The 12,059-nt window shown below is 37.4% G+C and overlaps 1 long non-coding RNA gene across 1 annotated transcript; it reads left to right on the top strand.

Moving 5' to 3' along the window:
- The first annotated feature begins 946 nt into the window (after positions 1–946).
- Positions 947–9,688, top strand: LOC139700772 (uncharacterized). The gene is made up of 3 exons (XR_011703887.1): positions 947–1,064; positions 3,625–3,683; positions 9,555–9,688. It is a non-coding gene; the product is annotated as an uncharacterized lncRNA (long non-coding RNA).
- The last annotated feature ends 2,371 nt before the right edge of the window (positions 9,689–12,059 follow it).

The raw sequence follows: 12,059 nt of genomic DNA, 5'->3' as shown, positions 1-12,059 counted from the left end.
GAGGGAGGATGGATGGAAAGAGCTTCCGAAGATGAATAGAATGTAATATTTCGAGTAGGGAATGAGAAATAGGTGAGATTATTAAGAAATAAAACAGCTAGATGTGAGGAAAAAGAGCAGAAACGGATAGAAAACCAATTTTGGGATGAATAAATGTTGATTACAGTAGTGTTATGCCTGGATACGAATTTATTCAATCATTTATTGGATACATAGGATGAAAAAGGTAGAATAAAATTACCTTGTGTTTGCAGACATTACATTTTTATTGGCGACTTGTTTCGCTGCACTGTAGTATTATCTGGAGTAATGGATGTACTACTCGTGTAACATCTCAAATTTAATGACATTATTAGAATTTTTAGCGCCCAAAAGCAGCAAGTCAATTATATTTCATGTAAAGATTAACATTGATTTTTCTTATTTCCGTCTAATCCTTTTAGGCGTTTCATCTATCATCTCACATGGAGGCTTTTTTTAATAGAGTTTGATACCAGTAAACCATTTTTAAACACATATGCAGTGATTGGAGTGGCTCTGACGGTTAGTTTTTCTCGTTTGGGTAGTGTTGAAGTGCGACTTAATTGACGGAGGCGCTTGCTATTCGAGGAAAACCAACGTGGAGAAAAAAAATACTAAATATAATATAAAATCTTGAGTGTTGACCGCGTAAGTGCGACGTAATAATGGAAACCTATACGCCATGAGGACGAGGATGGGGAAGGAGTAAGGAGGGGAAAAAAAAGAAAGTCGCCGCTCGTTCGTAATCGCTTGAGCCTAATTCTAGGATAAGAGAAAAGAGCAAAAATGTTGCAAGAGAGCTTAGTGCATTGCGGACGATCACGTGTTAGACTTCAAGGCCGTTTAGTAATTTTTTATGGTTAGATCTGGACTGTTCGTTCCTTTGCGTGAGCTCGTGTGAAAGGGTTGTCGATAATTTATTAACTAATGGTGACTGCTCGCTACACGGCGTGTGACGTCCTCTAAGGATGGACATGATTCAGAGGTGAAGTGACTGAGGGAGCCGTGAGACCATTGGTTCGATTTTCCAATTCAATCTCCAGGTTTGTTTGAACATCAAGTGACAGATCTCTTTCAGCGCAACAACTTTCACCTGACGTCACAGGTGTTCGCCTTGCTTTCTTCGTCTTGCACGATCTGATTTGAAATTGTGTTTAGTCTCTTTACCTGAGTCTTCCAATAGTATGCCTTGTCTTGTGCGCGTCTTCGACCGCAATCAACCGTGTCTTCCTCGATCATCACCTTCCTCTCAAGCTGTTCAGTCTTCTCTCGTGTTTCTCTGACGGTGATTCGACTCTCTTCCGTTCTCTCTACGTGAACAAACCAGTGATTTAGCGGATGCATCGCAATTTAATTACCATTTATCCTAACATTATCTACTTACCTACGTGTTATCGGTGGTTTAAATACACATTGTTTCGTCATCCACTCGTTCTTTCCTTCCCCACTCTTCCTCGTTTATCTCGCTCCTATTTTTTGCCATAAACATTTCTAATGGCCACCGAAATTAGTTGGCATTAAATTGTAGCTTATTCTGGCGTTCCGAAGGTTGACTTCTACAATGATGTGTGGAGGAGAATACTTTTATAACCTGTAATTAAGCTCTCTTGAACAAACATTAATATTTTGTTCCCTTCGAATGCTAGCGTTAACATTCCTCCAACATTCATGCTTCTTTTAATCCTCCACTCCCTCTAACATCGACATCAAACCTTCTGCCAAGATATTAAAATATTATCCACTTGATCATAAATGAATGCATATTACTTCTATATTGCTAATTTACCCTTCGGTTCTAACGAAATTGGAATATTTGTTTAAATATTTTCAGGCAAATTCACTATCCATTCTGATTGTGTTTTTAACCACAATCAGAATGGATAACCACTAGCAGCAAGGCCAATTAAGATGATTTAAATGAATAGATATACCATTGGAATTATTTTTTGAGGAATTGTCGTCATAATTTTTCATCGGAAAAGTAAATAGAAGCGCGTATGGCTATTCAGTTTAAATTATTCGTGATATTACTCGATAGAAATGATAATTATGCAAGGTGATAGATCTTCCTTCAAGAAGAATAAGACTGTAATGGAAGGACCCTTAATGGCAGAACGAAGCGTTGTCAAGCTGTTTTTTATGAGGCATGGGTGTCAGGTAGAAAAATGAACCCTTAGTATTTATCACGTTTAAAAACCTGATGATTGCTTGGGAAACAATTTCGCCTCTTGGCAATATGTTGCTCCAAAGAAACTCTTAATTTGACGTAGATGAGAGTAGTAGCTGTTTCTTTACAGATTGGACCGTTGGTTGTATAACAATGGAATGAATTTGTTGGCTTTTCTCTGACTATTACCAGATTTTTAAATGCTACCATTCCCTTTTTTGGGCCGGGCACAATAGACAAAACATAAAATTGAGCAGAACACAAAATTGACAAACTACTCCTTTTCGAGGACTTCGTTGACGCGTGGGATATTTGTTATTACCGTGTTAACTTTCATTCGTTTTTCATTTTCACATCCTCAAAATAATCACATCATAAGTTTTAATACAGGTGAAACCGCGTGCACAAATACTCAATGGAAAAACGATTTAAAAAAAATGTCCACAAGATTGATTTATAAATTATGCATCATCATTATGAAGGGTGACCTGTTTGTTACTCTTAATTTCATAAAAATACTAGATACGTACTTATCCTTTGGTTGAAATTATTATGAGAACCTCAGTGGAGCCATTTGGTTTTAATGCCTGATTTTTAAATTGAATAAATGGGTAAATATTGAAATATAATTTGTGTCTAAACTAGATGTGATTTTTTTACTCATGTTAACTCCGTGCTCATTTTATAACTGGATATTTAAAATTACAGTTCTGTTAATTTTCGGCCCAAATTAGCAATCCCAATTAGTTTCACCCACTTAAGTAATGCGTCAGTGTGAAAGGAATGAGTATCGAAAATGTTTTACCCGTAATTATTTGGGTTTATAGTATCCATGCATACTCAATTTGCATATTTTTAAAAAAATAAACGTGTACTTGTTTTATTTACTGAATTTTTAATCGATGTATATTTGAGTATAAATTATTAGTATGATATTCATTTCGATGCTCACGGAGTAGAATGAGAAAAAAATCAAATAAACGTGATTCACGGAAAAGAAGTAAACTACCACCAATGGCCAAATGCGTTTTCGGATGTGATTTTTTTTTGCAAACTGTAAGGTCGTACCTCCCGCTGGGCGCCAGCTTTTAGTAAATTAAGGACCTGGATTTCCGAACTCACCTCAAGTCATCCCATTTGGAATTAAGGGAAAGTAAGAAAATATCATTGACATAGAAACTTTATGAAAAATAAATAGTGGAAGAGAAATCATTTAATTACCGTAAAATAATTATGAATCGAAATTAAAATCGTAAGCACTAATACAAGATATTCTTATTTGCATAAATTTGAAATACATCCCACATACAAGAATACATGTATACGAGATGCATTTACAAAGTACCCATTGTTCGCACAGAGCTAATGGATTGAATCACCCCTAGGCTCTCATATAATGCAACTACTTTCCTATTTTCTTTTCTCGGACTTACAAGACTGAAGGTTGCCTGGGAGTTTAACTCATTCTGCTGGAAAATCATCGAGGCGAGACTGTGTGAGTGCCTAGTCATTACCTTTTCCAAGGCTTTCTACGACTTGAATAATCATTAATTTTAATCTCGCTTTTAAGTCAAATTGCAAAAATTTATCTCATGTACATTCAATTATAAAGGGGGAACTTCCAATGTCCTTCTTTCTGGAATGGGGTGTTCTGTCAAACTATTGGAAAATATGGCGTTCTCTGCGTGTATGTGTTTGTTTTGGGGACGACAAGTCGGTGACTTTCCCGTGGAATTACCGGTTGTCCTTAAAGCTCTCCGCACTTCCTTACGTAAAACAATTACTTGCCTTGCTGAATACGTTGAGTTGTAGTCACGGCTTGAAGAATAATGTTCCAGTACATTAATATTTGCATTTATTTTCAGTGTGTATCATTTTATCTTTTCCTATGAGTGAGACTCTTTTCAAGGTTATAGCTAATATTACTATTCATAAATGCCGTATTCAATAGGAATAATGTTGTATATCAGATATCTTTAGCTTATTGAAAGAACTGCGGTAGATGCCGCGAGAGTAACTTTTAACGGAGTCATCCGATAATATGCATTAAAATGCGAAATTTTCAATGTGTAAAAATCATTCGCCTTAACTGGGATCCTGCTCAAGGCGAATAATTTACACACTTAGGAAATCCGGCATCTTCAGCTTATCGATCTCTGCTTTCATCTTTAATGTATTTAGTTCAGAATTTAAGGTATTGTCTATCATTATATTATCTTGGACACTGATTTTATCAACGAGGAATTTGTCTCTCCTTTTAGGCGCATTAAGGCCGTAAAAATCTGTATGCAGCTCAGATTTCACCTAATATGATAAAATATTTATGCTTCTTCGAACGATCGATCGGCTAATTAGCTGTGAGCACTAAGTCAAAGTCATTTGCTGAAAAAATCTTGTCATATTCATATTGAATTTTTTTTTATTAAAAGACAAATTGATGATGCAGAGAAATATGTATTCAGCAGGTACCTGCAAAATTACTCGGAAAGATGCATTCAAATCATGTTCTATAATAAGCAATGATACTTTAATTCAAAATAATATGGCGAAATCAACGGTATTTGCAAAAAATACTTACGATCTTTTTTGGCCTAGTGTCGCGTTTTTCTTGATTCATCACAATAGAATGTTTAGAGTTGTATTCCCATCTCTAATCCCTCTTGGTATCGCTCATAATTTTCTTGATTTGTGGACTATTCTTTCATGCATTATATGCCATCACCAATTACAATCTAGGCCCTTCTTCCTTTGATTTTCATAGTCCTTAGTTCAAAAAGAAATTCGCCTTCCGCGAAAGTGTCACCAGTTTTAATTATGAAGACGGTTCTCCACTCATATCCCACAGTTTTCTCTGGCTTGGTGTCGGTTGGCTCAAAATGACCATGATTCCATTTGGATGACGTGTGTCGTTTTTTGCGGGGGATAGTGAGCCCATCCACATTTATCGCCAACTTCATCCACTTTGCCCATCCACAATTTGCTCTCAATTTACTGTAATTCATTGTGTTGTAGAATCTCAATGATGGATATTGAATGAAAATTTTTAGCAATGTGAAATTAGATGTACGTACTCGTATTTATCGGACAACATTACGATTTGTAACAAAGCTTGGTTTTCCTGGGTAGTTTCTTTCAATTAGTTCTCTACATTTCAAATATGCATACGGACGAGACGTTTTGAAACCAATGCTACCATTGACATCCTTATAAGTTGAAATTTTTGAGCGCAAATCACAAGTTTTGTCAAAAATCATATTTTATCCGATAGAACTACCGCATTTTCATTGTCAAAATTTTTTCCTTCCTTGCAAATATCCGCTGAGAAAAAAATGTTTGGTTACTTTTTCATTTTTAATCAAATAATTTGGATAATATGTAAAAGATCTCTATGATGAAAATTTCTCATTTTTCTTACACTATTCGCAACATTTTGTGCTGACCTTGAGGCGCGCAATCGGGTCACGTAGTAGATGAAGTAATCGATGGATGCATGCGCTCAGCTCAGCTCAACGAACTCTTTGAACCTTGACTGTTACGTGACAGCAGTGATCGTGTTGCAATTTTTCCCAGCGTAAGTGGTGGCAGACATGGTTTACTCATTTTAGGCAATGAAATCACTCATTGACGATGTCTGATAGGAAGGTAGGAGGGTTTTAAAAAAAAATCAGTCATTTTTGGATGATCGCCATTGATGTGGAGTAAGTAAGTGACTGTCGCGGTTGAAATCACTGCATTACTCTAAATAGAAGTGAGGTGTCTTGTTAAACTGGTACGCTAATCCTTTTGGAAAATATCCCCATTTAGAGGTAAACGACTAACATACTTTACGCTTTACTCCACGAGGTTGTTTTTTCCATTTGCTACGATGGCGGAAAGTAATTATAGCGTTTTCAGTATTTCCAGGCCATTCAATAATTCTGGAGTAAACGAGACGTCAAAACGGAAAGTGATGATTCGAATTGCATTGTTACGTTGACCCGTCACTCATTTTACATTACTCGCAGAAGTGAGTCATAGTTCTCGTTCCGATGTGAGATCTACGATTCCTTTTGTCAAAATGGAGGAAAGGGAAGCGAAAGTGAAAGCGTGTTTTTTTTTAAGACGCTGCTGCTCTTGGTCTTAGTGTTCGCGTCAATCGTTCCATTTTCAGCGCATTCTATTTGAGTTTCTCCCGCGGTTAGTCGGTTCTCGGTGCGTTCCACCCTATGGCTTTTAAACCGCAGCACGAAGATTATTTGCTCAATGAATCGGCAATATATTGTAAATATGGCTTGCGTGATTCATTCACATTTTACGTCGACTGTCACAATGTTGTAAATGGTAACCTGGCGTGAACGGTCAGTCGCACGCCATGTTAAATAAAAAACATATTGGTTCAGATTTACATTTTTAAGAGAATCGTATTGTATATTTTATGGAACCTATCATAAAACATTAACTAATATTTATAATGATTTCCTCTGTACAGAGTATTTTTAGTCATGGATGCGACAGACCATGGATATGTTGAAATATTGTATCAGTTTCAATACATGTTTTATTTGGGTGGTATACTATATTTCAGTAAGCATTAATAAGAGCCTTTTTTTTAGCTTTTCCTCTTATTATTACAATAGTTCTCTCTGGGTGTTGTCAGTAAAATTGTGCATTTATTTTAGTTATATTCCTACATTTCCGAGAAGAATATAAGAAAGCCGGAAAATGAAAGAGTTTTTGAATTTGGTACTCATTTGTTCGTATCAATTTTTTTTTCGCGGGTAACGTTGTTAAATTTTTACGATCGCAAAAAAACTTTATTTAAGGCTGTACTCGTTATCTCGTCCGTAAAAAAAAATGTTTTCCTTTTGATTAAAGGAATACGGGGTACCAGTATTTTAATATTAAATGTAGTTATCTTACTTAAATAATTTCGCGTGCACAGCCTTTATATTTTTCCTGAATCTATTTGATGATCAAGTCAACATTTTATTGTTGTAGATAATTATTCAACTGAGGCGATCCAGTGATAAATTCTTTACCACACATTAGAATTTTAGTCCCTACTAGTTCCCATTAAGCCTCTAAGTAAGGGACTAAAATTAAAATTTAGCATTTAGGAAATAAATATGCATGAAAATGAATTAAAGTCAGAAAAATAGTGATTTGCAAAATTACAAGTTTAATATCTTAAATGTTTACAAGAATTATATATTTGGTGTGTTACACCGCTAAATTTTTGCCCTAATTTTCTGGATTGAAAATTAAGTAATTTTTCAAGTCGAGGCATACAAGTTTTCTATTATTTTTTCAATAGTGCGTAATGCAATCACCTAGCATTAAAAAAAAAAATAATAGAATTTCTCTGTGTAGAAGCGCCAATGCCCTTGCCCGAAAATCGAATCCATGTCCCTCAATTGAGAATCACTCCGTGAAATACGCGCATCAGCGATGACTGTGGGTTTCCGCAATTTCTTAAGAATTTGCCACCTCTATTAATAATAATGAAACAAAGCAAGAAAAATTCATAAATGTACTGTATTTATACGTTTTTGCGGTTTTAAGATTATTTTAGCTATTGTAAATGGCCTATCATTAAAAGAGTTCCAATAGGGAAGGAAAATAGGTGATCACCGGACGTATCTACAAATAACACGGTCAGACTCTGGATGCTTCAAAACCAGCGGCTTAATAATGTTCAAGAAGCTTATTTATCCCTGAAGGTTAGGAGAAAGACAATGAGATCATTAAATGATTTTGAATTGCGGGGCAAGAATCATAAAAAAGATCACAACCATAACTACTTAGTGCTTTTAAAATACGATCAACGCTTATTGCTTGGGATGAAGTTTTATTCTTAGACTAAATTGCCCTTGGAATGCTTATCGCATTTCATTTTCTTTCTAGTCACGAAGGCAGCTCTTATATTCATGTTGTTATGTCTTATTAGATTTAATTTTAAATGATGCAGCGTCATATATGATGTAATGGATATAAATTATTCGTGAACTGTGCTTATCTAAATTCGATGAGCATCGTAATGCGTAAACATTAATTTCATCAGTCCGTCAACGATTTATTTTTGCTTTGGTGACCCTAATTTGGCGAGTAATCGCCTCAAGTGGCGATTAAGTGTGACAATAACTAATTTTTGCCTCGTTGCTGCTGCATGCATAATAATTGCTGCTAATTTAATCTGCGAATGCCACTTCAGCATAATACATGACATTAGGTTTGATAAGGGAGAATAACCCGACTCTTGTGATGCCGAAACTAAATTCTTTGTAGGCTTGAAATGATAGGGTTAGCGCGGTGGCTAGCGTACTGGTTTCCCGCCCATAGGACTTGGGTTCGATCCTCGGGGTGGTTTTTCAGTGGTTTCACGATTCATAGATTCCAACGAGCACTAAGTGGAATACGCCGTCCATCGGATGGGACGTAACACTGTGGACCCCTTGGCGCCTTTCTTTAAGAGTATGCTAATGTCGACGTCGGTTTTCTCTCCGCCCTTCCTGAATTTGCCTGAAAATCCTACCTCAAACAAATGAACTACCTATCTATAACGGCGCAAATAACCTCAGTATTTGGTCGCATTCAATGATATAACTACTGCTAGTGAACGCTCGACGTGATATTTGTGGCAACGCAGTTTTTTCTTATGTGGGCGTTACGAGAATGGTGCGGATTCGCAACATATTTCCTTACCTTTAATTTCGCCTTAGTTTATCTACCTATAGCATATGCTTCGTTGATTAGCCAATCAGCACTTCCACATTAATAGTGGTGAGTTAACATGTTTTTGGTTATCTCACCCTATTAAACCTGAGCTATGCTTTCAAGCTATAGTCGTTACTGGTAGTGCTCTACACACGGTGGGCACTTGCGTTTTCCCCGAGGAAAAGCTTTTAAGCCAGGAAGAACCCACGGCATTTGTAGCAATCGTTGCTCAAGAATAAGCATTCCTTCATTCTCCTCCTTTCAACATTCCGGCAGTTCACTTCACTTTCGGCTCGCTTGAATTCTCTCGAGGCAAAAAACCATCATCTGGCCAAAACGTGACGCAGCCTTTTCTCACTGTAATTATTTTACAGTACCCTGCAAGCCACCGGTAGGGTTTGTGGCAGAGGGTGATTACATACTAGACAACCTTTGGCCCTAAATACTTTTTCCTTCCCAGCGCGGAAGGACAACATTATTCTGATTCCTTATCGTTCGTGGAAAAAATGACTTCTAAATGTTCTACTTGTACTTTTAATCTCTCTAATTTTATTAACATGATCTCGCCTACTGTAATGCGATGGGTTTAATAATACATTTTCACCATCACTGCTTTACAGGGTTCGTCCGGAAAATAAATGTACTGACTACTGATTTTTTCCCGCCGCTTCAGGCACGCCCAGCACCTCTCTGACGGGCTGCGATTGGAGGGGGGTATGTTGGCAAGCGACGCTGAAAAAGGCAGTCGGCTCTGAGCTGTGGTGTAGTGAGGAGCTCTGTTAACGCGAACCTCCACGCTCGACCCACGTCACGGAACGCGATGCCGAAGTTTTTGGAGCAGCGTTATTCCATCAAATTTGCGGTAAAGCTTGGGAAATCGTCTACCGAAACTGTCGGTATGATTAACCAGGCTTACGGGGAGTCAGCCATGTCCAGAAACATGATCTTTCGGTGGCACAAGATGTTCGTGGAGGGCAGAGAAGAGGTCGACGACGAGTCTTCGAGAGGTTCCCGATGATGCCTTCGCGGGAGCGTTCCAGGAATGGGAACGCCGCTGGAACAAGTGTATCGACTCACAAGGGTCCTATTTTGAGGAATATTAGCTTAAGATATGTAAAAGTGTAATAAATTTTTTTTTCCTGAGCTCAGTACACTTATTTTCCGGACGAACCCTGTAGACACGTCCTTCCAATTTCTGCAAGAGATTTAATCTGTACTTAAACGTTCGCTCCGTGGGATATTCTCAGCCTAGCTGCTCTAATATTTTGGACACGCGTTATGGGTATATCATAACAACGTTTTACTAATCTGGCTTCTCTACTCTGTGCGTGATCAATCCAGTACGCTGAGTTATTCGCTGCCCTTGTCCCATGGCGCAAGGAATGGGGATTAGTGCTAAATATAGGCAAATGGGCAGTTATGAATTCCGGGACAAAGGAACTGGTGAACAGGACATAAATTATGAAATAGAGGGTTCAGTGCTAATTACGGCCGATCAAGTTAAATATTTGGGGGTAGTTTTAACACCACGTCTTTCATGGGGAGCACATATCAGGACAATATGCGGATCCGTTTTAAAGAAACTCGGCTTCATTAAACGAGTGGTGGGGAAATGTAATGAGAAAGTTAAAGAGAGGTGTTATTTTACTTTAGTTAGACCTCATTTGGAATATGCTGTAAGTATTTGGAATCCTTGGGAGAAAATTTGGCAAAAATAATCAGATATAGTCCAGAGAAAATCCGCCAGATTCGTTAAAAATTGTTATAATAAGAATACAAGTGTGACAGGTCTCTTAGGGGACTTAGGCTGGGAGCCGCTTAAAATACGAAGAGAAAAAGTGGAACTTCGACTTTTAGAAAGGTTCAGAACAAACGAATTTAACTATAATACTAAAGGAATTATTATGGCCCCATACTGCTTTGGTAGATCAGACCATAAAGATATGATAGGGGAGACAGATTTCAGTACAGATAGATATAAATACTCATTCTTTCATGGGGAAATCAGGAATCATAATCGTAAGAAACCAAGGTCAACATAGAATAATTGAAGATATTTCATTTAAAAGGAATACAAGAAAGGACAAAATTGAGCGTTGCATAGACATAAGGTATATTCGTAGGTGCATATTTATGTTAGTTGATAATATATGTATTTGCATGTGTGTAAGTTATAAAGGTTTTTGCATGAATATATACGAATTTGCGTGTGTAGATTGGCGTGAATTTGTGAGTTTTGACCTAAAACTGGGGAACCTTGTAGATGTCCCCCGAGTGTCATTCGAATTCTTTCCTGTGAGCGGCCCCAGGTCGTCCCTCCCGGGAATCCATTCTTTATGTGTTGAGGTGGTGCGAGATTGACTATTTTAGACTCGGTGTAAGTGAGCACATTTTTCACTCGGGTTTAACTAATGAAAATTGATTAAAACATTGAAGAGAGAGCGCGTGTTCGACTTTTTACTCGCCGCTCTGAGCATTTCGGAAGAAAGCAATGTTCATTAAAGGTATAACACCAATACAAAATTATACTTTATTAATCATTTTATAAGTGATTCACTGTGTAAGAATATTATACTTTGGCTATTAAGATACTTAACAGGTCGCTCCTCTTTCAACTGAGAAATGCATCAACAATTGCCTGACGTATTTGAGTCAAGGCACCGTTTCCCATTCCCAAGATCTACAAAATACTCTGCAAGCCGCCGCAAAGGCGTGTGGCGGGGGGTGCTCGAACGGGTGCATGCACCGTAATAATACCTCCACATAAATTTAAGTTCCATCATGCACTGGAACGATGTTAATTACACGAAAGAAGATACTTACTTGTAAGAATATTCAGTAACAGGACACTTTCAAATCTTACGGAAACAATGTTTTAAATTCATGCAGGATATCGATTAAGTATATTCACTACCGATATTAATTATCTCCTTTACGCCTGCGGTCGTATCTATTTTGATATCCAATAGTACGAGGCAAAAACGACATTTCAAATCTATCCATTCTTCAATCCATCTCCCTGATTTTACGCACGTGATCTGACGCACCATAGTAAGTCGTGGTCTGTTGTATGTCTTTAACATCCTATGATAAATGATCTGACTCAAATATTGGATGGGAAATTGGAAACCATAACGTATTTGGACTTTAAAAATGCATCTGAGGTAACGTGCGAATT

The sequence above is a fragment of the Hetaerina americana genome, unplaced genomic scaffold, assembly GCF_022747635.1.
Source record: "Hetaerina americana unplaced genomic scaffold, ioHetAmer1.1.p SCAF_11, whole genome shotgun sequence".
NCBI lineage: Eukaryota > Metazoa > Arthropoda > Insecta > Odonata > Calopterygidae > Hetaerina > Hetaerina americana.
Note: the sequence above shows the minus strand (reverse complement) of the source record. Positions and strands in the feature narration are given on the sequence as shown.